Source organism: Zosterops lateralis (genome assembly GCF_965231275.1).
Source record: "Zosterops lateralis genome assembly, chromosome: 19".
NCBI lineage: Eukaryota > Metazoa > Chordata > Aves > Passeriformes > Zosteropidae > Zosterops > Zosterops lateralis.
Genome location: NC_139779.1, coordinates 132,030 through 157,057, shown reverse-complemented (window position 1 = coordinate 157,057; position 25,028 = coordinate 132,030). Strand labels below are relative to the sequence as shown.

The 25,028-nt window shown below is 47.7% G+C and overlaps 1 long non-coding RNA gene across 3 annotated transcripts; it reads left to right on the top strand.

The window, feature by feature from the left end:
* Positions 1 to 8,636: 8,636 nt before the first annotated feature.
* On the top strand, positions 8,637 to 11,749 carry LOC310917164. Of its 3 annotated transcripts, XR_014591405.1 has the most exons (4): positions 8,637 to 9,596; positions 9,673 to 10,816; positions 10,990 to 11,098; positions 11,228 to 11,749. It is a non-coding gene; the product is annotated as an uncharacterized lncRNA (long non-coding RNA). The 3 variants fall into 3 exon arrangements; XR_014591404.1 differs by having other exon boundaries at positions 9,673 to 10,730; positions 10,990 to 11,749; XR_014591406.1 differs by having other exon boundaries at positions 10,990 to 11,749.
* The last annotated feature ends 13,279 nt before the right edge of the window (positions 11,750 to 25,028 follow it).

The window sequence follows — 25,028 nt, the reverse complement described above, 5'->3', positions numbered from 1 at the left end:
TACCGGTAGTCAGGACCTGAAGCATACCTTTCTTTAGAGTATATGCAGAGTAAACTAGGCCCTCATTTGAGAGATCATTGAAGATTTGCTAACATTCAGAAAGCTCACAGGCAGTTAGAGCCTGGCTCACACGGCCAAGGAACACGCAACTTTGTTCCGATTTGTTCCGAAGGTTTTTAGCAGTCAACAGAAATAGCGCTCGGTAAAGGTCAGCAACTCATCTTTCTAGACCTAATAACAATAACGGGGCCAGCAAGGTTGTTCTGTGATGACACCCGTGGTGATTTATGACCTACAAGGGGCTGTCTTACACCAGGGGCACACAAAATGCGGTAATGCTGGTTGCAGCTTGGAGGGGTTAACAAAACCTGCGGCCGAGGGTAGCAAAGGCTTTTCTGCCTTCGCTAGCTAATGTTTCCGTGTGGCTTTTAATAGGTTCCTTCTCTCACAGAGAACTGAGAGCCATTGAAGCCAAGGAGTTTAGCAAAAAAGTTGTGAAAAGACCAGGAAGCTCAGCTTTCGATTATGACTTGCAAGTACACTTTTATGGCCTACAGGCAGTTCTTTTTTCATGTGTATTTTGTTGGCAGAAAGGAGAGAAGATGACAAAATTGGTAACTTATGGACTGAATAACTTGGTTGGGGGAAATACAGGGCAGAGTCGCATGCTGGAAGGACTGCCTTCTAATTTTGTGCCACAGATGGACAGATGGAAAATTACTCCTGACAGCTGAATGCAATGTGCATTCATTACATGCAGCTTCCCCTAGCAAGCATGACACTGTAGCATCAGGAGTGAAGACTGAGCTGAAGAATTACCTGCTATCAATCAAATTACAAAAGTGTGAGGAGCAAGAAAAAAAGACAAAAAAAACCCCTAACCAAACTCTCCTCTCATCTGTGCCAGGCAGGCCCATTAATGGGACTAGAATCTATGAGAGGCTGAAATAAAGTGCGCAAACTCATCCTCTGCACTTCATCAGCACAGCTGAAGAACTGATATGCAAAGAAACAGAACTAAAGGAAGAACAGGAGCACTGACGGCCAGGATGATAAAAGGATAAACTTGCCAGCTGTCACCAGCTGTCTTCCTACAACCCAAGTAGCTGTCAGTGAATCCTCTCTGGACATAGCACATGCTCCACAGATAGCCTTGTCAGTCACGGTGTGCTTCTAAGGGTAAGCTTAGTCTCTGACCATGTAACAAATCTTTTAAGAAAGGCAGTAACTGGCTCCAAATGAAAATTCCCTCCAGAGTGGAGACTGTAACTAAATGTGCAATGCAGAAAAGCCACTGTGTGAAGGACCCTTTGCTCACATGACAAACTCAAGGAGGCATCTCTTGTGGAAATCTGGCAGTCAAGACAGATACACTAAAGATACGCTGAAAAGGCTCTTGGAAAAACTGGATTTAATGGCCCCATCAAGACTGTCCAATACCAAAATAGGCCACTGACAGCTTTGGCTCAAGACTGTTGTTCAGACCTCAGTGCTTCAATAAGTCACAAGCCATTTGAACCTCTGCAGAAAGCTTGTTCCCCTCTCCTGTGGAACCACACTTCAGGTAGCACTTCCTCTGCCCACTCCTGAGGCTATCTAGCCTGCCTGAAAAGAGTAATGGCTGATCCCAGAATTACAGAAGGCAGAGACTGGAAAGGACCCTTTTTCTTCCAACCAGAAAGTCCAAAGCCATCAAAGAACCATTAAGTGAACACCTGAGCAATTACCTGAGCAGCACCTGGAGATGAGAGACCAGGCACTCCTGACTTCCAAGAGCTCCCAGAGCTGCCTTGCCACTCACCTTTAGCCTTGGACAGCAAGACAATCCTAGGGACAGAAATCCAGGTTCCTGCTGCTTCTGGAACGAGGCACCAAACAACTCCTGGCTGCTGGTGCCTGAACACAGCAGCAAAACCAGGATGCTCTTCCTTGGGCAACACTCCAGCCACTAGAAAGCCAGGAACACAGGACAACCCTGCCTCTCCACTGGGGCATATAGATCCAGCTCCACTGCCATATGGACATTTGAGACAGGAATCCATAACCCTCTGTGAAATCAAATCACAGCCCCAGATGTTTTCCTGCTCGTGTCCTTAGCCCGTCACTTACCTTTCATAGACTTCTGCCAAGTGCTTGCAAATGCTTTGCTTCTATCCAAAAAGATTAATACCACCTTATTTCAAGGTTTCAAGAAGTCACATCAAGTCATCTGGGTCACGTGTTCCACATCAGATTCTCCTGTAGAAAAAAAAAATATATATTTTTCATTGCAGATCACTTCTTAAGCTCACAGGAACACCAGGATCTCACATATCCCCACAGAAATTCTCTCAATACCATTTGCTACTTCTCTCTCTACCAGGGCACCAACAAGTTCTGGGTCAGTTCTTGTTCCATGTTGGCCAGGGACCTTAAGAGATAAAAGAGGGCACTATTATTACTACTAATTACAGCCACAGGCTTTAAAATTTCCACAAATTACAAGCTTCTGGAAGCAGAAGCAGATACACCTCACCCTGCTGGAGCTGACTTGTCCATTCCCTGCTCTGCTCTCACAAACCTTCAGCCACACTGCCAAACCCAGTGCTCATGTCCAGAGCACACATATCCAGAGCAGCCCCCAGTGCTTATTTTACATCCCCCCAAGCGTGGCCAAAGCCCCCCAAGTGCATAGGAACAACAAATCCTCACAGTGAACCAACAGCAGCACCAACAGGTTTAATCCATTCAGACAACAACTGATGCATTTCACTGCTGTGCACTGGCACTGCTCGGTGTGGGAGGGTCAACTGAGCTTCTGCACGTCCTGAAGGACAAAACATGAAAACAAAATTAATTCTTTCCACAAAACAAAAAGGCATAAAAATCATAAAAAAATATGCCCTAGAAATGCCCTCTTCATTTTGAAATTAGTGTCCTCGAACTTAAACAATCATTAAAAACAGAAAACACATGAGATGGACAAAAGCACCAGATAACGGACAAACCTTCAGGCTCACATCCTTCTGGAAAATGGTTTCTCCAAGTCTTTTCCCTCATTCCAAGCCCTTCTCCATCCTCAGGGATCACTGCACTCACCCCAAGGAGCTCACCAGGGAAAAGGAGCAAGTGGAGACTTGGTGGCTGCCCTGGGATCTCTCCTTGCACCACTCCAGGCAGTGACCAGTGACCGAGTGTTTTTCCGGTCCACAGTGGCAGGAGAATGGACACAGACACCAACAGGGAGAATGGCCTTATTTTACTATTAATGGGGAGGAAAAACAGAGGTAAAAGGACACATTTGGAAAAACAATGAGCTTATCACTCGCTTGGCTTTAACATTTCAGCAGGTCACAAATCACTGCAGGGACATTCAATCTCACGGGGAATACGATAAAATATGCTGCAAAGACAGGAACCTTGCACATGTTGATAGCAGCACATCAGCTACAGAGCATTCCAAACATTTGGAAGAAAAGGAACTGAAGTCTCCCAGCAGCAGCAAGTGCTGCTTGATCCCTTTAGGACAGAAGGTTACTCTAAGCCAGGACTAGAGAAAAACCCCACACATTCAAGGACCTTCCAGGGCTCTGTTCGTTTGCCCAAGTAATCCTGAGCTAGATGGAAATGTGCATCTCCCTACTCAAAGCAGCAGAGAACCCCCAAGGAGAAGCTCAGCAGTGTCCCTCAGCACTGCTGCCCAAGATCACCTACAGGGACTGAGGTCCAACACCAGGGACTCTGAGGCTTCCTCACCCTCCATAGCCACACAGCAGCTGGGAATCCCCTGTCACAGCCCAGCCCTGGAGAACTGGGAATTCCCACGAGTGTGTCCACCATCAGGCAAAGAGGCTCTGGCCATGCCGGGACAGGGCCCAGGTCACACAGTTGCGGGCAATGAACGGGCTCACGCAACTCCCACTGCAGGCACAGCTGGGCTCAGCCTCCTCCTGGATGTGCCCAAAGCCTGGCCAGGGCTTCAAGAGCCACGCAAGAGCTGCCTTCGGCACTGCATCTCCCAACGAGGCCACAGGACCGATCTCGGGGCCCTGTCCGGCCTCTGAACGCAGGAAGGTCAAGCCACGCTTCACTAATGAGCACTGACCTAGTCCAGAACACTAATGATCCTGGCTATTTCACTACTGAGGGGATGCAAACACAACATCTGGTTTAAACCTTCATCTCCAGGTCAACTTGAGCTCAGGGCCTGTTGTTCAGGCCTTGGCACTTCACAAGTTATGGCAAGCTTGCAGATGCCCAATACCTTGAAAAGGAAAACTTAAACTAGCAGAAATAACTCACATTACTCAAAAGCTGCCTCCTCTTCTAATAAGTACCTCTTACAAATTCTATAGTAACTTCCACAGAAATTTTATTATTCAAGTTACTTTATGAATCAACCTCAAAAGACTGTTTCTTCCTGCCATGTTCTGTCCAAGTTAAAGGCTAATTAATACATTCAGCATCAGACCCCAGCGAGACCCATGCACTGCAAGAGATTAAAGGGAAAAAACCAAGGTAGGCAAAGTTCTGTACCTTCCCCAAACAACATACCCCAAAAGTACGTGTCTCCCTCTCACTTGCAAAAACACCAAGGCTCAGCATATTCATACTCCCAGCATATTCCCAGCCGCCCAGAGGAAAAGGTCGTGCAATTCTAAGGCAAATTCCGACCAAGGCACGGAACAACGGGCTCTCAACCCAACCCCAGCTGCACCTGTTACTACCCACCATATAACGTATACCTCAATACAGTCCCACACACCATACCCTGCAGGGAAATAAATGAGGATAGTCTTACCGCACTAAAACAGCCCAGGGACACCCCACAGACCGCCCAGAGAGCTCCACACCGAGCCACAGACCCGGCAGCGTCTTCCGGGACCCTTTTGAACCCCCGCCCGGCCCGCGATTGGCGGGCTCGCTCAGGCATGGGCAGCGCTGATTGGACAGCGGGCCCCAAGAACCGCCCCGGCCCCGCCCCGCCCCGCCCTGAGGGCCCGGGAGCTCCGCCCCTCCCTCAGCGCCGACCCCGGTTCCCCCCGGCCCCGGTTCCCCGGCCCTGGCACTGGCCTCGATCCCCCCGGCCCCGGTTCCCCCCGGCCCCGGTTCCCCGGCCCTGGCACTGGCCTCGATCCCCCCGGCCCCGGTTCTCCGGCCCCGCCCCGCCCGCGCTGAGGGCCCGGGGGCTCCGCCCTCTCCCTCGGTTCCCCCCGGCCCCGCTTTCCCCCGGCCCCGATTCCCCCGGTCCCGATCCCCTGCCCCGGCCTCCCCCCGGCCCCGGCAGAGATCCCGGCTCCGGTTCCCCCCGGCCCCACTCCCCCACAGGTGTGAGCCACTAGGATGAGGAGGGGACAGACCAGGCTGTAATGGACAGTGGGAGCTGTAATGGATAATGAGGGGCGGTTCTGGCCGGGGACGGTTTAAGAGGGGGAGCCTCAGCTCGGTTTGGTATCGGCCGTGGGGTGTGAGGAGCTCATCCTGAGGTCTTGGACGTGGTTCATGGAGTGAAGGTGGGAGCACGTGGATTTGGAGCATCACTTTGGGAGGTAATGAGGGATAAGCCTTTATACCGAGCATCAGCAGAAGGTAAGCCAGTGTGGGTTTATAGAGGGGGCTTTGTTTCCTTTTCAGCTTTATCTTAGTAATCCCTCCCTGGTGCTCCTAGAAAAAAAAAAAGGAGTTATGGAAATAAAAGAAGTTGAAATTACGAAAAAAAAAATCCTCTTCTGTAGTTTTCTGTGTTTGAACTGGAGGAAACTCGTTTTCACCTAGAATTTTAATGAGTTGTGTATGTTTATGTGTTCTTTATTCAGTATTGGGTTCTTTGGTAGTATGTAGCATTTTGTTTGACTTTTTGGTATTTATTGTGTGCAACTTGGTTTTTGAGTAAAGATGATGTTATAGTGGATTTTTTTGTATTTGAGGTAGAACTAATTTAAGTCGCTTTTTTTTGAGAGGCTTCTGGTGTGTATTATTGGGGTTTTGTGTATTATATGTAGGGATTCAGGTTGGACAGAGCTAGTTTTTTCTTTTTTGTGGTTTTAAGGTGGTTTTTAATGTTTTATTGTGTAGTGTTATTTATTTTGTAGATGCCACATGATGAGGGATATATGGTGTATTTATTTCATGTTGGGTTTCATAGTTTGCATGTTGGCCAGAGTATTTTTGAACTGAGTTTTGTTGTTGAACTGCTTTTTAGGGAAAATGTGTTTTTCAAGGGTATGTTTTCAAAGGTTCACAGTGGTGTAATAGGCTGTGGTGTGAGGTATGGGGGAGGTTTTTTTAGTGGTGGCTTTTATCATGGCAAGTGTGTTATGTTTGTTTTAGCGGCCTAGACACAGTGTGATGTAGGTAATTTTATAGGATTTATTAAAATTTATAATTAGATTATTGTTTATTGTATTATAGGGGTTGTTTATTTAGCATGCTTGACTATGGTGCATGTTTTATAGTTATGGATAATTTAGGAGATATCGTTTGTACTCAAATGAATCTCTTGGTTTTGTGTGAATTTAGGTGGTTTGTTTGTTTTGATGGCTTTGAGATATTGTGAGTTTATTAGAGTAGAAATAATTTGTTTTGGTGCTCTTAATTTTTGATAGGTTAATGAATTTATATAGGTCAAAAGACATGGGTTTTCTGCTTCTTATTTGTTTAGAGACAGGTCTTTAAGTTGGGGGGGTTCTGAGTCTATATTTTGGAGGCTTTTTGAGGGGAATGGACATTGGGTTATCTTTATTATATTTGGTAGCTTGGCTATAAGTACGAAGACTTGGTACTTTTTTTGGTGGACTTTTGTTTGTGTTTTTGTTTCTAAAATTGATATATTTGTGTGGTCAGGGCAGTGGTGTTTCTGGTGTAACTCTAAGCCTCCATTATTGTTTGGGTGTTTCATGTCGTCCACTTGTATCACACTGAGATCCTCTCACCCACCTGCCAACAGCCCTGCTGAGATCATCCGTGGATGTTTGGTTTTCTTTATGGTACCTGGCTAAGAGGCAGCAGCCCAGTGACACCAGGGAATTGCCAGAGGCAGAGGTGGCCTTTTTTGGCACCTGATGTGGATTCTCATCCCTGGACATCCCAGAGATAAGTGAAGGGCTAAAAGCCACAGAGGGGGTGAAAGTGGGGTGTGGGTTGGGAGTCACTGGGAGGGATTTTTGGGTCAGGTTTGGAGATGGGGATGTCCAAGATGTGACCCCTTTAGGGCACATAAAGGGAAAGTCTCACAGTGCTGAGGTGTGTAGGGCAGAGCAGTCCCAGGACACGTGTCACTTGTCTGTTGTGCACTCTGTGTCTTTTGGTGTCCTGTGTGGTGTGTCTTTTTCCTGAGCCCTTTGAGGGGCCTGTTGGAAATGCCAGGCATCGTTCTTAACATCTCCCTGTTCCTTGGCCAGGCATCAATATCATTGAACTTTGACTCGGGTGCTCAGACATGCATTGGAATCCATCCCTCTTCATAAGTGTCCAGTCTGATGCTTTTCTAGGTCTTGTTCTGAGCTGTATCCACAGCTGTGCACTGCTGTGATCCATTCTGGTGAATTAGGTCTTGTCAGAATGCAGAAATAGGTAGAGGATTCTGATCATAGGATTCTTGGGCATCCATCTCTGCATTTCTTGGAACGAGTCATCCCATTGGCGTCTTCTTCCTGCAGGGTTCTCTGAGCCTGGTCAGCTCCCCATTGGTCTTATCTCGGTCATCTCATTCCAAGTTCTCAGGGTCCTCAGGTTCATTCTTCTTGGTGAGATATTTCTGTCTCCCTGTTTGTCCTGTCCTGTGTCACGGGTGTTGGTGTGTGCCTGGAGCTGCTCTGCCTTGTTGCTTAGTCTGGGTGTAGGGGTAATGGGACAAGACTTGGGAACTTAAAATTTGTCGTGTAGGGTGTAGTTGGACTGTAGAGGATATTCCTAGATTGACACAAGATGTCTGGAGTTGTCAAGTTATCCTGCAGCACTTTGACTTTTGTCCTGACTTTCTTTCAGGTGCAGGAGGATTAAATCTGTGGCAGAGCGCTCCATCCTGGGTGAGGGGGCTCCCCTGAGAAGGTCAGTCACTGTTTGTGTTCGCAGGGGAGTGTAAATGGTGGCCATGTTACAGCACTGCTCTTTGTATTTATTTTTAGGAAGGAAGGCTGGATCTCTGCAGTCAAGGTGAAGTGGACGAGGTGAGCAGTGATGAGTGGACAGAAGCAGTTGCTACTGCTGGAGTCTCACTTCTGGTTCTACTCTAAGCATTCACTGTTTTGTTTTTTTTTTTAATTTATTTTAGGTGGTCCCCTTGGCAGATGTGCTGGCCCAGGATGCCAAAGGAGGCCAGATGGGTGCAACATCAAGGTTCACTTGTGTCCCGCTTCAGTCAGAGCAGGGAGGTTGCTGTTTCACAGTAACTCAGCATGATTTTTTGTTTCTTTGCAGGTGCTGCTGCTGCCCCAGGTGTGCCAGGGAATAGAGGGAGGGGGTGAGTTGGCACTTGAGCAGGTGGCCCACAGGTGAGTACTGTGCTCAGTGTGTTCCTTTTCCTTTTGCTGGGTTCACTCTGGGCAGCCTCTGGAGTGGGGGGAAGATCTGAGGGGGAGCCGGGACAGGGGTGCAGAGGAGCCCCAGGGGTGACTCTTCTGGAGGGGAATAGTCACATTTTCTGTTTTCTGGTCCCAGGTCGTGTGAGGGGATGTGGAGTCTAAGTGTGGATAGGGAAGCACTGAGGTGGATGTAGAGAACATCTCAACATCCACAGTGCCGATGCATTCATTTCTATCGAGGATGGATTTTGTCCACTCGTCTTCCAAAAGCTAAGTAAATATTGAGGCCGGTGGTTGGGAGAAGGAGAAAAAACCTTTACAGTCCCAGGAGGTAATTTAAAGTTACCTTAGAGGAGAGGACCCTTGTGGGATGGACCCCTCAGGAGTAAAAAAGAGAGAGGGTTTCTCCTCAGCATCACCAGAGCCTTTGCTGGGCAGGGCAGTTCTGATCTGTCTCTGTGTTCTGGGGAGCTTCACATTGTTGGCCTTCTTTGGGATTCCACAGGGTTGGGGTGCACTGGGGGATTCCTGGCCCAGCACACCCTGGGATCCCTGTCCCAGGTTACTCCTGATAAAGAGTAATGCAGGCTGCAAGGTGTAGCGTAGTAAGACTCAGCAGGAGGGGTTGACAGTGACACACACAGAGGCTGAGGGAGGACTTGAGAGGTAAAGGACTCAAGGGCTAGAGAGCACACAGTGAAAATCAGGGGTACAGGCTAGGATACAAGTTAGAGTACAGGTGTACCAGCCCTCACAGCACTGCTACCAACACTGTGTTTCCCTGAGAGCAGGTGCAGGCAGCAATCCTAATGCAGGACAATGCCAGAAGCCCTGAGAGGTGCAGGCACTAAGCCCAAGGCAAGGGCCAGGCAGGAAGTGATAGTGGGGGGCAGAGTCCACAGGGTTTGGGTTCACTGGGGATGTCCAGCCTGCATTCCTTTCCTGCTCTAACTGGGGTTGCTCACACCCCTAACGGAGGCCATGGTGGGTGGGTTTAGTGCCAATAATGTCTCTAAGACCTTGGCACTGCAAGAGTCAGCCTCTGAGCACAGCTGAAGTGTGCTGCCCAGGGACCCCAGGCATGCTTAGGAGATGGTGAGTAGCAGAATTGCTGGTTTTGGCTGATGTGCTGGTAAGATTATGCTTTGATATTTGGTTTTCTTTATTGTAGCTGACTGAGAGACAACAGCCCAGTGACAGCAGGAGTCTCCCAGGGGGAGAGGCACCTTCTTTGGCACCCGATGTCCCAGAGATAAGTGGAGGGCTTGGAGCCACAGAGGGGATGAAAGTGGGGTGTGGGGTCAGGGGTCACCAGGAGGAGTTTTTAAATCAGGTTTGGAGACGGGGATGTCCAAGATGTGACCCCTTAGGCTGTGTAAAGGGAAAGTCTCATTTTTGATCACAGTGCTGAGGTGTGCAGGGCAGAGCAGTCCCAGGGCATGTCATGTCACTTGTCTGTTGTGCACCCTGTGTCTTTTGTGCATCTTGTCTTTCATGTCTTTTCCCTTTGCCCTTCAAGGGGCCTTTTAAAACCCCTGGCATCAATCTTAGCATTTCTGATCTCTGCATTCCTCGGCCAGGTGCCTTTGACTCTTGTGCTCAGACACACATCAGAATCCATCTCTCTTCACAAGTGTCCAGGCTGATGCCTTTCCAGGTCTTGTTCTGAGCTGTATCCACAGCTGTGCACTGCTGTGATGCATTCTGGTGGATTAGGTCGTGTCAGAGTGCAGAGACAGGTACAGGATTCTGACCGTAGGATTCTCAGGCATCCATCTCTGCATTTCTTGGGATCAGTGATCCCGTTGGCATCTTCTTCCTGCAGGGTTCTCTGAGCCTGGTCAGCTCCTCATGGGTCTCACCTCGGTCATCTCATTGCGAGTTCTCTCGGTCCTCAGGGTCATTCTTCTTGCTGAGATATTTCTGTCCCTGTTGTGTCCCCCCTTTTGTCCTGTCCTGTGTCACGGGTGTTGGTGTGTTTGGCCTGGAGCTGCTCTGCCTTGTTGCTCAGTCTGGGTGTAGGGGGAATGGGACAAGTCCTGGGGACTTGAAATTTGTCATGTGGGGTGTAGTTGGGCTGTAGAGGGTATCCCTAGATGGATACAAGATGTCTGGAATTGTCAAGACTCCTGCAGCACTTTGACTTTTGTCCTGACTTTGTTTCAGGTGCAGATGGATTAAATCCATGGCAGAGTGGCCCATCCTGTGTGAGGGGGCTCCCCAGGGAAGGTCAGTCACTGTTGATGATGAGAGTCACATATTTCACATTTATTGGCACTGCAGTGCAGGGCACCTGCATTTACAGCTCCAAACAAGTGAGTCCCTTGCTTACCCCCCCCGGGGAGCAGCTGGAGCCTGCTCTCGGCTGGGCTGGGGGAACAAACACTTTGGGCTGACACAGCTCCACGCTGAGGGGGCTTGGGAAAATGTCTGGCTTTGTCCTGGATTTTTAATTTTTTTTTTTTTTTTTTTTTTTTTTTTTTTTTAGCTTTCTACAAGGTTTTAACCATCAACTTGGTAAAAAAATAAATGGTAAGGACTGAGAACAGGAGGAGACTGCAAGTTACACACACCAAAGACAACTTTTTTTAATAGCTGTGAGACTTATATCTTGGTTTTGAGACTCTCTTTTTTGGCCAACTTTTTTGTTAAAAATCTTATTCTGAAGTGCCTCAACCAAGGACATCCTGTTTGAAACTTTATCCCTCTTGTTTTTCCTCTTGCAGGTAGTTGGCAAAAGAGGACAGAGCCAGTAGGAAGCAAAGCCACTGGAAGGCCTTATCCCAGTCCAGCTGTTCTTTTGTACTCTTTAAAAGATTTTATATTTTTTTCTATTTTTTATTTTTTACTTTATTTTATATTACTTTTAGATTTTTATTTTCATTTTTATGTTTTTGTTTATTTTCATTTTTAAATTATTTATATTTTTAAAGTTTTAAAATTTATTATTCAGTTTTATTTATTTTTATTTTTACATGTTTTTTGGTTCCTTTTTAAAATACTATTTCTTACCCAGAGTATGTGGAAGTTTGGCCCAACAGGAGAGAAAAAACAGAAAAAGACTGACATCAAAGAACATTAAATTCATTTGTGCCGTGCTTTAATATAAAAATAATAAAGGATAACATGAAAAAAGGCCAAGCATTCTCTGTTTTCCAGGAGACTTCCATTCTCTGCACAGTGACCACCCTTTTGGTGGACTTCTACACAGAAACCATTAAATTGTTAATCCTGTTTCTCCCTCTACATATTTTATGCTTTCTTTGTTCTTTGTTTTCTATACTCTTTCTTAGCCCGAGTATGTGGAAGTTTGGCTGTTGGCAAGAAAAGTTGAAAAGTGACCTCCATGTCCATTGGATGTCTGGATATAATTGACAGTGCAGTTAATGAAAAACCTCTGTATTTTCTGCTAAATTAAAAAGCCTTAACAGAGAAAGGTGTAAAGAGTGGGGTGCCCTCTTTTTCCTTTCAGGTCTCATGCCACCCATGCGCAGTATTACCAGGAGTAACTTGATGTCAGGTGTTTTTCAGTGGTAGCAATAAAGCTAAGTAAACATTTTATTTTAACACAGAAATCCCAATCTAAGCAAACAAAAAAAACCAAAAACCCCAACACAAAACCCCCCACAAACAACCCCCCTCCCCAAAAGCACACAGAAAGAGAAAATATGCCCATATTACTTTAATAAAGATTAAATATTTACCCTTTAAAAAAACCAGGATCATTCAATTCTCATGAAGTGTGTGTCTGATGTCTTAGGTTAATGAATTCATAGAGTTGAAAATATAAAGAAGTAAACACAAATTGAAAAAAAAACCAAACCCAACCAAATAAAAAAAATAAGAAAAATATAAGTAACAAAAAAGAGAACTATAAAATATGAAAAATAATATCAATAGCTCCACTCTCTTATTGCATGTTCTATATATTATATGTAAAATATACCTAATAAAATGTACATGATATAATAGATAAATTGTAATGTTTAATAGAAATATCAAAATAAGAAGTAGAAGAAATATTGAAGTGTAGCCTAAAATGAAGGCTTTTTTGGTTTTGGCTCGGTTGATGGCGGGGTTCTCGTAGTTGTTGTGGTTGGGGGTCTTTTGGGGCCTTTATTTTCGGGGATGTTTGGAAGGGGAATTTTGGCCGCATTCTTTTTTGCCTCGGCTCCCTGCGGCAGTGCTGCCACCGTGTGGACACAGAGCGGTACTGCAGCCCCCCCCTCCCTGGCACCGGGCTGTGATCTGTAAGGCAATGCTGCCATCCTGTGGATAAAAACCGGTACTGCAACTCTGCTCCGGGCCGCGCTGTGCGGCAGTGCTGCCACCATGTGGATAAAAATCGGTACTGCAGCTCTGCTCCGGGCCGCGCTGTGCGGCAGTGCTGCCACCCTGTGGATACAGACAGGTACTGCAGCTCTTCCCCGTGCCCGTCCCGAGAGCTGTGCGGCAGTGCTGCCATCGTGTGGATATAAAGCAGTACTGCAACTCTCGACCGTGCCTGTCCCCAAGGGCCCGCAGCAGCCCCGGTCAGTGAGCTCAAGGGCAGTGTTGGTGCCCAAGCGCCGAAAGATCACGGCCAAAAAGAAGGAAAAAAATGCAAGGACCCCGGGCGCGTGGCAGCCGGCTGCCTGCGCGCGACCTGGACCACGGAACCGCCCGGGAGCGATTTTTGCGCGGCGTACGCAGGTGCGCGGACACGGAATGGGGGCTGAGCGGCGCCACGGCAGTGTTCGGGCAGGCGATGTGGTCAGGGGTCTGTGCGAGCAGCCGAGGGGGACATTTGGGGGGGGGTGCCACAACCAAGATGGCGGCGCGACTCGCGGGGCTTGACCTTCCAAAGATGGCGGCCAAAAGGGCGGGAAATAGAGAGGACCCCAGGTCTGTCTAGCTGGCTGCCTGCACAAAAACCCGACCACGGCGCCGCCCGGGGGCAATTTTCTGTGGCGTGTCCTGGTGTAGGGGGACACGGGATGTAAGTTCACTCGCGCCGCAGCCGGGTTCAGGTTAGTCGTTTTAGTAAGGCGCCTGTGTTAGACACCGACGGGGACCTTAACGGTGCCACAAAAAAGATGGCGGCTCGACCGGAATCGGCTTCAGCCACAACTAAGATGGCGGCGGGGAGGGGCGAAAGTGACGTAATGCTTCTTGCATCCGAAAATAGCCGGGGGGTGACGAAAGTTACCGAGAGTTACGGAACAGCCGAGAATAGCCGACGGCTGACGGAAATGGCCGAGTTTAGCCGAACAGCCGAAAAGAGACGACAGCTGACGGAAATTGCCGAGTTTTTCCGAAAAGCCGAGAATAGCCGAAGTTTGACGAAAATGACCGACTGTTGCCGAACAGCCGAGAATTGCCGACGGCTGACGGAAATGACCGAGTTTAGCCGAACAGCCGAGAAGAGCCGACGGCTGACGGAAATGACCGAGTTTAGCCGAACAGCCGAGAAGAGCCGACGGCTGACGGAAATGACCGAGTTTAGCCGAACAGCCGAGAAGAGCCGACGGCTGACGGAAATCGCCGAGTTTCCCCGAAGAGCCGAACCCAGCCGACTTTCCCCGAACAGCCGAACCCAGCCGACTTTCCCCGAACGTCGCCCCCCCTCAGCCGAACCGAACGAGCCGGGGGCAGTTCCGGGGCGGCCTCGGCCGGTGTCCGCCCTCACTGCCGCTTCCTCGGCGGGCGATTCAAGGCGGTGTCGGGGCCGCTGCCGATCCCCCGGCGGGCGGGCGGGCGGGACACGCTGGCGCTGTGCCCGGAGCTGGAGCACTCGCTGTCGGCGCTGGAGCCGAGCCCGGGGGGCTCCCGGGGAAGGCAGCGAGGAGAAGCCGGTAAAGGGCCCGTGTGGGCCCGAGAGCCCCCAGAACATTGATTTGGGGGGGTCTGTGCCAGCCGCTTATGCCCTAATGGAGTGGGATTTCTCACAAGGACACGCAGTGAGATGGACAAGGGGAAGGGCTTCATCAGGATGAAGGGAGGCTGAAACGACGCGGAAAGAACTCCACAACTAATCCGAGTTGTTAGAGCGGCTTGTATTTATTGACGTGGGGAATAATTTTATCAAAGACACGCATACCCCCCCAGGGGATTTGCCCCTTTCTTATTTTCTGAGGTTTTACATATGCATGATATGTTACAGACTTTCTTCATGCATGCTTATTTTTTGATCTTGATTATTTGCGTTTGGTATGGTAATTATTTATGCTTTTCTGGGCATGCTCAGTTTTTAGTGGTGGTGGTCTCCAGGCTGTGGTGGGGGTCTTTTTTTATTCTTTTTTTCACCTTTATCTTTCTCATGTGTGCTTTGGCTTTTTGGCACAAATTTAAGACAACATATTCTTTTAGAGTCTGTGTTCTTTTCTTTATTTGTGCTCTTAATGTTGTTATTCTATTGTTTAGGTTAGTTCTTCTAGTTCATTTTCTGATTATGCTGAAGGTTTCATATTTGTAATGTTTAAATATATGCAAAAAAGTAATAAGCACAGTGTTACTGAATGCTATCTTATGTATTTTAAAATACTACTTGGAATATATTCTAACATATTGTATATGTTCTTTAATTTACTATAAAGGATTAGTTGTGATTTTGCAGTTTATGCCTCAGAGGCCGGTTTAGATTAAATATCAGGAAGGAATTGTTCCCTGGGAGGGCGGCGGGGCCCTGGCACAGGTTCCCCAGAGAAGCTGTGGCTGCCCCTGGATCTGGTGGAAGGTGTCCGTGCCCTGGCTGGGGCTGGAATGGGATGAGCTTTCCCTTCCACAATTCAGTGATTCTGGTGGTCTTGCTGAGCTCAGTCAGCCTCAGGGGCTGTTGCAAATTCAGGCTGAAATTTGAGTGCTTGTATTTTACACAGTGTAAAGCAAGAATTAACCCTTAAAAAAATCTAATGCATGATTTTTTTAATATAAAAAGCAGGGGGAGAGGTGCTTCCTTTTATTTTCTTCTGATTCAATTGTATTTCTCCCTTACAGCACAGTAGAAACCCTGTTCTGCTCTGGCTGCTGAAGGACACTGCAGCATCTCCAGGTGCACCTGAAGGGATCTCGACTCTGAGAGAGATTTGTTCTGTTTCCGCATTGACTCTGTTGAAAGGTGAACACAGAATGTCGATGGGTCACCCTGCCAGCTCCACTTGGCTCAGCAGGCATCGCAGGGAGGGCGCTCCTGTCATCTCTCTGGTAAGTCTGGAGGTGGGTTTTTCTGCTGCTCTGAGGCTGTGCTGGGACTCCTCAAATTCCAGTCAGAGGTGCTGGGCACTGCTGGGCCTTGGGGACACCACTGAGAGGCGGCTGCTTTGGTTCTTAATACCTGGAAATCCATGGATTGTTGGGTGATTTCCATAAGTTCTCCTATTTTGTAGGAGCTGCAGGATGAGGTCAGTATTCTGAGGGAGGCCCTGGCAAAGCCGCCGAGGAGAAGGAACACGGAGCATCCGGGGGCTTCTCCCACCTGAGTTTCTCCTGGAGCGTGCTGCATGTCATGCTGGATGTTTAACCTGGCTTTGGGGTGTTCTGCAGTCCCAGCTCTAACTGCTGCCCCTGAGCCGAGGCCTTGCTGTGTCCCAGCACTAAACCCGGCAGGTGGGTCCTGCTTTTCCAGCCCTTTAATCCCACGGGCAATCCCAGATTCCCGGAGCTCCCCTGGGCACAGCCTGGACTCGCTCCCTGGGAGCTGCACTTCAGTCTGCCTGAACCAAGGACCTCCTGTTTGAAACTTTATTCCTGCTGTTTTTCCTCTTGCAGGTAGTTGGCAAAAAGGGAGAGAGCCAGTAGGAAGTGGAGCCACTGGAAGGCCTTATCCCAGTCCAAGGTTCCCACTTTTCCCTCTGACTCCTGGAGAAATGCCTGACCATAACCAGAGACTGTCAGTTTGATTTCCAGCCCTTTCCAATAAATCGTTGCTTTCAGCTGGTTTGTGTTCCTGGTGTCATCCTCCTCCTCCTCCATGGATTTGTCAATAGAATTCCTGACTTTTGCTGAGTTGAATTTTGTTATTCCAGGAATTGTGGCTCTTTGGTTCCACTGAAACTTCCCATCTCTGCTGGGAGTTTCATCTGTCAAATCCAAGTAAGATTGGCGTTTCTTTGGGTTGTTACTCCCACAAACTAGAGATCCTTCTGGAATAGGAGTAAATTGGCATGTTTAACTCCCTCTTCCCTGGAAAATCAGAGCAGAGGAAGCAGATTTGAAATCATCATTCCATGGACTTCCACAGACTTCCTGGCTGTTCCAAAAGTTTTCCATGTTAGAAATTCCTGAGCTTGTTTTCCAGGCAAGCTGGGAGTTAGATATTATTCCTTCCTTTTATTTGATGTTTTTCCTCTCTCTGATTTTAGTAAGGCTATATTTTTTTTCCTATTTTCTATCCTAATTGGAATTTTGCTAATTCTTAGGGGACATTTCCAAGGAAATTTCCCCAATTAAGGTTGGTAAATCAGGAATGTGTCAGCACCATATCCACAGAATTCTGGGAATTCCCAGGAAAGCTTGTAAAGTGTTTAATTGCCTTGATTCATCTCGTTTTCAAGTTCAATTGAGTGTGTTTTTAATTACATAAGTTCCATTAAAACTTAAATCCCGGCCTAGTTGCTGTTCCTTGGACACAATGAGGTGGTTCTTTCCTGCCTTGGCACATGTGGATGTTGATCCCAAGTGAGCTTCCTGCTAAAACAGAATTTGTTTCCAAGAATTTTCTAGAAAACCTTATTTTTTGGGAGGCACTGGGTTTGTTTTCCCTATCCCTGCCTAATCAAGAAAACTCCTGGGGCCTGTGTTAGGCAGTGGCATCAGGGGAGGGGTGTGTTTATTTAATTTCGTATTTTATTTTACTTATTGTTTATTTTTTTTTTAATTTTTGATTTTTGTATTTTATGTTAAATATTGTATTGTGGTTAATGTTTTAATATATTTTTTGTTTTGTCTTTTTAAAATGCTTTTGGTTTATTTCTTTAATTTTTATATTTTTAGTCTATTATTTATTTTTAAAATTTAAAAATTTTTCTTTATTACTATTTAAAATTTTAATGACTTTTTTTTTTTAATTTATGGATATTATTTCAGTTTTTACATTCATGTTATTTATTTTGTATTTTAAAATTTTAAATTATATTTTAAATTTATTTTAGATTTTATTTATATTTTTTCTTTTTTAATAACTTTTGAGGTTTTTTTAAAATTTTCATTTTGTTTTATTTTATTTTATAATATTTTTTTCATGTTTTCACTGTTCCTTTTTTTTTTCCTTACTCTTTTTTTTCCCCCGAGTATGTGGAAGTTTGGTCCCGCCTCCATCCCGGGCAGGGCAGGGCGTGGGGCGGAGCCGGGGGGGCGGAGCCGGGGGGGGCGGAGCCGGGGGGGGGGCGGAGCCGGGGGGGCGGAGCCGGGGGGGGCGGAGCCGGGGGGGGCGGAGCCGGGGGGGCGGAGCCGGGGGGGCGGAGCCGGGGGGGGGGCGGAGCCGGGGGGGGGCGGAGCCGGGGGGGGGCGGAGCCTAGGGGGGGGCGGAGCCTAGGGGGGCGGAGCCGGGGGGGCGGAGCCGGGGGGGGCGGAGCCTAGGGGGGGGCGGAGCCTAGGGGGGCGGAGCCGGGGGGGCGGAGGCGGGGGGGGGCGGAGCCGGGGGGGCGGAGCCGGGGGGGCGGAGCCGGGGGGGGGGCGGAGCCGGGGGGGGGGCGGAGCCGGGGGGGGCGGAGCCGGGGGGGGGCGGAGCCGGGGGGGCGGAGCCGGGGGGGGGCCGGCGTTCTCGGTGTTTGGGTTTTGTCTGGGCTTGTCAGCCAAGTCATAAACAAGCCAATTCGGCTCCTGAACTCTCCAATGGATGTTTAAAACGCTTCCACAGAAAGACAAGTTATTAGTGATTCCAAAGGAATATTTGTAAATGAAGGGTAACGATTTCTGGGGAATTTCCTTAGGAATTATGAACCTCAGGCATATGGATTTTCGGGGGTGGAATCCCATTTCCAGCCTCGGGCACCTGCAGGAGAAGAGGGGTCCTTATCCACAGCAAGGGAAGCCCGGTGCCCCATCGTGTCAGGTGCAGACAATGAACCGTCCCGGGAATGAACAGCAAGTCCCCTCTGCCTCACCCTCGGGCTGGCCGCAGCTGCAGGTGAGAGATGGCACAGGATGGGGAGGGGAGAGAGCAGCCCCAGGTGGAGCTGTGATGGATAATGATGGGGCGGTTCCAGGTTAAGAGGGCAGCCCCAGCTCATTTTGGTATCCAGCCGTGGGGAGTGAGGAGCTCACGCTGAGGTCCTGGCTGTGGGTCATGGGGAGCACGTGGGTTTGGAGCGTTGCTTGGGAGGCGATGGGGATCAAACCTTTACACTGAGCAGCAGCAGAAGGTCAACCAGTGTGGGTTTATAGAGGGGACTTTTTTTTCCTTTTCAGCTTCATCTTAATAAACCCTCCCCGGTGCTCCCAGACGAAAAAGGAGTTATGGAGACAAAAGGAGTTCAAATTGATCGAAGAAACTCCTTTTTTCTATTGTTGTCTGTGTTTAAAGTGGAGGGATTTTCTTTTCACCTGGAATTTAAATGAATAGTGGCACTTCTATGTGGCTTTTATTCAATATGATGTTCTTAGGTGGTGCGTAGTGTTTTGTGTGACTTTTTTTGGTATTATTAGTTATATATAATTTGGTTTTTGAGCAAAGGTAACTTTATGTGTGGGTTTGTTTGTATTTGAGGTAGAACTGATTTAAGTAGCTTTTTTGAGAGACTTCTGAAATGTGTTATTGGGGTTTTGTGTGTTGTATGGAGGGATCCAGGTTGGGTAGAGCTGGTTTTTTCTGTTTGGTGGTTTTTAATGATTTATTGTGTGGCTTTATTCTGTTTGTAGGCGGTGTGACGAGGGATATGTGGTGTATTTAATTCATGTTTGGTTTCATAGTTCATATTGGTCAGAGTGTTTTTGAACTGAGTTTTGTTGTTGAATTATTTTTGGGGGATATTGTGTTTTTCCAGGGTTTATTGTCTAAGGTTTACAGTGGTGTAATAGGCTGTGGTGTGAGGTGTAGGGGAGGCTTTTATTTATTTAGTGGTGGCTTTTATCATGGCAAGGGTGTAGTGTTTGTTTTAGTGGGTTTGGGACAGTGTGATGTAGTTCATTTTTTAGGGTTTCTTAATATTTACAATTAAATGATTTTTTTATTGTGTTATAGGGGTTTGTTTATTTAGCATGCTTGACTACAGTATACATTTTATAGTTTTGGATAATTTAGGAGATATTGTTTGTAGTCTAACGGATCTTTTGGTTTTGTGTGTATTTATAGGTGGTCTGTTTGTTTTGATGGTTTTGAGGAATTAAGAGTTCATTGAGTTAGGAATAATTGTTTTTGGTGCTGTTAATTAAAGTATATTTGTGCTACTTTTATTTCTATGGATTGAATTGTTTGTTGTTGTGGTTTAGGATAAACCTGAGAGGAAACTTTTGAGTGGGTTTTTTTTAGAGAGTAAACTAAAATGGTCTCTCTTAAATTGGTTTGGGAAAGAACTTCTTTGGAGAAAAATGGGAAAAACTATTTATTTAACAAAGTGCTCACAAGCATAAAGAGTGAATGACATAAAATAATAAAACTTTCTGTTATTCTGTGGTGAGATGGTAAATTCAGAATGTCCTTGCTGTGGGTTGTAGCTCCTTTGGTCTCTTGTCAGCTCTTTCCATTGATAAAATGCTGAGGTTCAGGCCCTGTGGCTGCAGGTGCAGCTCTCGGTGCTTCTCTGGGATTTTCAGTCTGCAGCAGGTTTAATGAGCCCTGAGAAAAGGGGGGAAAAAATCAGTGCAGGGAACTTCTCTGCCCTAAAACTAACAACTAACAAAGAGCCATCAGATCTGTGTGCTGCAGTCTGTCTGTGCTTCAGCTGAATACACTGGAGAGGGAATGCAGAGGAGTGACCACTGTTCTCTTAAAACAGGCTGTGTGCTTTTTCTTTCCTTGCTTTGCTCTCCAAATCAGTCTGAAAGGTACAGAAGGCATTTTCGAAGGAGTTATTTTAACTATTTGATGGTTTTTGGCACTTCAGGTACTTGTTTTGGAGTGTTTGGGGTTTTGAGTTAGTTATAACGGGATAATTTTACTTCTAATTAGGTGTTTTTAGGTTTTATTGCAGTTAAAAGTTGTGATTTTCTTGTTTTGTTAGTAGAAATAGAAAATAGGTTTTGATTTTGTATATAGTGATGGGATTGGTGTATATGGTGTATTAGTGTGGACTAAGAATTTAAAAGTCTGTAGTTTTGATGTGTTAGCTTAATGAATTTATATTTTAAAAGACATGGGGTTTATGGTTCTTACTTGGTTAGAGGCAGGTCTTTAAATTGGGGGGGTTCTGGGTGTGTATTTTGGAGGTTTTTTGAGGGGAATGGACATGGGGTTATCTTTATTATATTTGGAAAATGGACTACGAGTAATAAGAGTTGGCTTTTTTTGCTGGACTTTTGTTTGCATTTACTAAAATTGATATATTTGTGTGGTCAGGGCAGTGGTGTTTCTGGTGCAACTCTAAGCCTCCATTATTGTTTGTGTGTTTCAGGTGGTCACTTGTCTCACACTGAGATCTCTTCACTCACCAGCCAACAGCCCTGCTGAGATCATCCCTGGATGTTTGGTTTTCTTTATGGCACCTGACTGAGAGACAACAGCCCGGTGACAGCAGGAATTTCCCAGAGGCAGAGACAGCCTTCCTTGGCCCCTGATGTGGATTCTCATCCCTGGACATCCCAGAGATAATTGAAGGACTCAAAGCCACAGAGGGGGTGAAAGTGGGGTGTGGGTTGGGAGTCACCGGGAGGGATTTTTGGGTCAGGTTTGGAGATGGGGATGTCCAAGATGTGACCCCTTTAGGGCACGTAAAGGGAAGGTCTCACAGTGCTGAGGTGAACAGGGCAGAGCAGTCCCAGGGCACGTTGTGTCACTTGTCTGTTGTGCACTCTGTGTCTGTTGTGTGTTTTGTTTTGTGTGTCTTTTGCCTTAACCCTTCAAGGGGTCTTTTGGAGACCCCAGGCATCGTTCTTAACATCTCCCTGTTCCTTGGCCAGGCACTGATATCATTGAACTTTGACTCAGGTGCTCAGACACACATCAGAATCCATCTCTCTTCACAACCATCCAGGCTGGTGCCTTTCCAGGTCTTGTTCTGAGCTGTATCCACAGCTGTGCACTGCTGTGATCCATTCTGGCAGATTAGGTCTTCTAAAAGTGCACAGCCAAGTGGAGGATTCTGACCGTAGGATTCTCAGGCATCCATCTCTGCATTTCTTGGGATCAGTGATCCCGTTGGCATCTTCTTCCTGCAGGGTTCTCTGAGCCTGGTCAGCTCCCCATGGGTCTCACCTCGGTCATCTCATTGCGAGTTCTCTCGGTCCTCAGGGTCATTCTTCTTGCTGAGATATTTCTGTCCCTGTTGTGTCCCCCCTTTTGTCCTGTCCTGTGTCACGGGTGTTGGTGTGTTTGGCTTGGAGCTGCTCTGCCTTGTTGCTCAGTCTGGGTGTGGGAGGAATGGGACAAGTCTTGGGTGTTGAAATTTGTCATGTAGGGTGTAGTTGGCCTGTAGAGGGTATTCCTGGATTGACACAAAGTGTCTGGAGCTGTCGAGTTCTCCTGCAGCACTTTGACTTTTGTCCTGACTTTCTTTCAGGTGCAGATGGATTAAATCCATGGCAGAGTGCCCCATCCCGGGTGAGGGGGCTCCCCTGAGAAGGTCAGTCACTGTTTGTGTTTTCAGGGGAATGTAAATGGTGGCCATGTTACAGCACTGCTCTTTGTCTTTATTTTTAGGAAGGAAGGCTGGATCTCTGCAGTCAAGGTGCAGTGGATGAGGTGAGCAGTGATGAGTGGACAGAAGCAGTTGCTACTGCTGGAGTCTCACTTGCTGGTGCAACTCTAAGCATTCACTGTTGTTTTTTTTTTTAATTTATTTTAGGTGGTCCCCTTGGTAGATGTGCTGGCCCAGGACGCCAGAGGAGGGTGGATGGGTGGAACATTAAGGTTCACTTGTGCTGTGCTTCAGTCAGAGCGGGGATGTTGCTGTTTCACAGGAACTCACCATGATTTTTTCCTTTTTTGTTTCTTTGCAGGTGCTGCTGCTGCCCCAGGTGTGCCAAGGAATAGAGGGAGGGGGTGCGTTGGCCCTTGGGCAGGTGGCCCAGAGGTGAGTGCTGTGCTCAGTGTGTCCCTTTTCCTTTTGCTGGGTTCACTCTGGGCAGCCTCTGGAGTGGGTGGAGGTCTGAGGGGGAGCCGGGACAGCAGTGCAGAGGAGCCCTGGGGGTGACTCTTCTGGAGGGGAATAGTCACATTTTCTGTTCTGTGGTCCCAGGTAGTGTGAGGAGGTGCACAGCTGGAGTTTGGATATGGCAGCACCGAGGGAACATCTCCAAATCCCCGGAGCCAACACGTTCATTTCTGTCGAGGAGGGATTTTGTCTGCTCGTATTCCAAATGCTGAGTGTTGGGGCTGGTGGATGGGAGAAGGGGAAAAACCTTTTCAGTCCCAGGAGGCAATTTAAAGTTATCTTAGAGAGGAGAGTGCCCTAGTGGGATGGACCCCTCAGGAGTAAAAAGAGAGAGGATGACACAAAGTGTCTGGAGCTGTTGAGTTCTCCTGCAGCACTTTGACTCTTGTCCTGACTTTGTTTCAGGTGCAGATGGATTCAATCCATGGCAGAGTGCCCCATCCCGGGTGAGGGGGCTCCCCTGAGAAGGTCAGTCACTGTTTGTGTTTGCAGGGGAGTGTAAATGGTGGCCATGTTACAGCACTGCTCTTTGTCTTTATTTTTAGGAGGCAAAGCTGGATATCAGCAGTCAAGGTGAAGTGGACGAGGTGAGCAGTGATGGGTGGACAGAAGCAGTTACTATTGCTCAAGCCTCACTTGCTGGTGGAACTCTGAGCATCCAGTGCTGTGTGTTTTAGGTGTTCCACTCACACGATGCCGAGCTCCCCTCACCAGCTGGACCCTGGGAACATTACAGGACTGTGTGGTGAAGCCTTGACCTTCTCCATTTGAAGGGGCCATCCAGGTGGGCTTTGGTAACAGCCGAGGAGTTGAGGTGTGTCAGGGAGGAGGAGCGAGGGTCTGCTCAAGTTTCAGCAGTACCACATCACCTTGTCTGCTCTTAACCCAGGCACACCCCGCAATGTTGGTGTCTGAGCAGAGCTGGAGCACAGGGCCCGAGGCCCTGGGTGTGCTCAGGAGGTGTTGAGTAGCAGAATTGCTGGTTTTTGGCCCATGTGCTGCTGAGATCACACGGTCACATTTGCTTTTCTTTATTGTAGCTGACTGAGAGACACCAGCCCAGTGGCAGCAGGAATTTCCCCGAGGGAGAGGCACCTTCTTTGGCTTTTGACATGGATTGGCATCCCCAGATGTCCCAGAGATAAGTGGAGGGCTGGGAGCCACAGAGGGGATGAAAGTGGGGTGTGAGGTCAGGGGTCACCAGGAGGGATTTTTAAATCAGGTTTGGAGATGGGGATGTGCAAGATGTGACCCCTTTAGGGCACATAGAGGGAAGGTCTCACAGTGCTGAGGTGTGCAGGGCAGAGCAGTCCCAGGGCACGTTGTGTCACTTGTCTGTTGTGTACTCTGCATCTTTTGTGTGTTTAGTTTTGTGTGTCTTTTGCCTTAACCCTTCAAGGGGTCTTTTGGAGACCTCAGGCATCGTTCTTAACATCTCCCTATTCCTGGTGCTGATACCAGGCCAGGCATCAAACCTTTGACTCGGGAGCTCAGAGGCTCCTCAGAATCCATCTCTCTTCACAAGCATCCAGGCTGATGCCTTTCCAGGTCTTGTTCTGAGCTGTATCCACAGCTGTGCACTGCTGTGATCCATTCAGGTGGATTAGGTCTTGTCAGAATGCAGAGACAGGTACAGGATTCTGACCGTAGGATTCTCAGGCATCCATCTCTGCATTTCTTGGGATCAGTGATCCCGTTGGCATCTTCTTCCTGCAGGGTTCTCTGAGCCTGGTCAGCTCCCCATGGGTCTTACCTGGGTCATCTCATTGCGAGTTCTCTCGGTCCTCAGGGTCATTCTTCTTGCTGAGATATTTCTGTCCCTGTTGTGTCCCCCCTTTTGTCCTGTCCTGTGTCACGGGTGTTGGTGTGTTTGGCCTGAGCTGCTCTGCCTTGTTGCTCAGTCTGGGTGTAGGGGGAATGGGACAAGGCCTGGGGAGTTGAAATTTGTCATGTGGGGTGTAGTTGGGCTGTAGAGGGTATCCCTAGATGGACACAAAGTGTCTGGAGAGGTCAGGTTTCCCTGCAGCACTTTGACTTTTGTCCTGACTTTGTTTCAGGTGCAGATGGATAAAATCTACCCCCTTTTTTCCCCGAGTATGTGGGAGGTTGGCTCTCAGCAAGGAAGAAGTTGAGAAATGACCTCCCTCTCTGCTGGACGTCTGGATATAATTGAGAGTGCAGTTACTAAATACTCTGTATTTTCTGCTAAATTAATAAACCTGAACCGAGAAAGCTGTGATCACCGTGGTGCCTGTTTTTTCCTTTCAGGTCTCATTCTACCCATGCACAGTATTACCAGCAG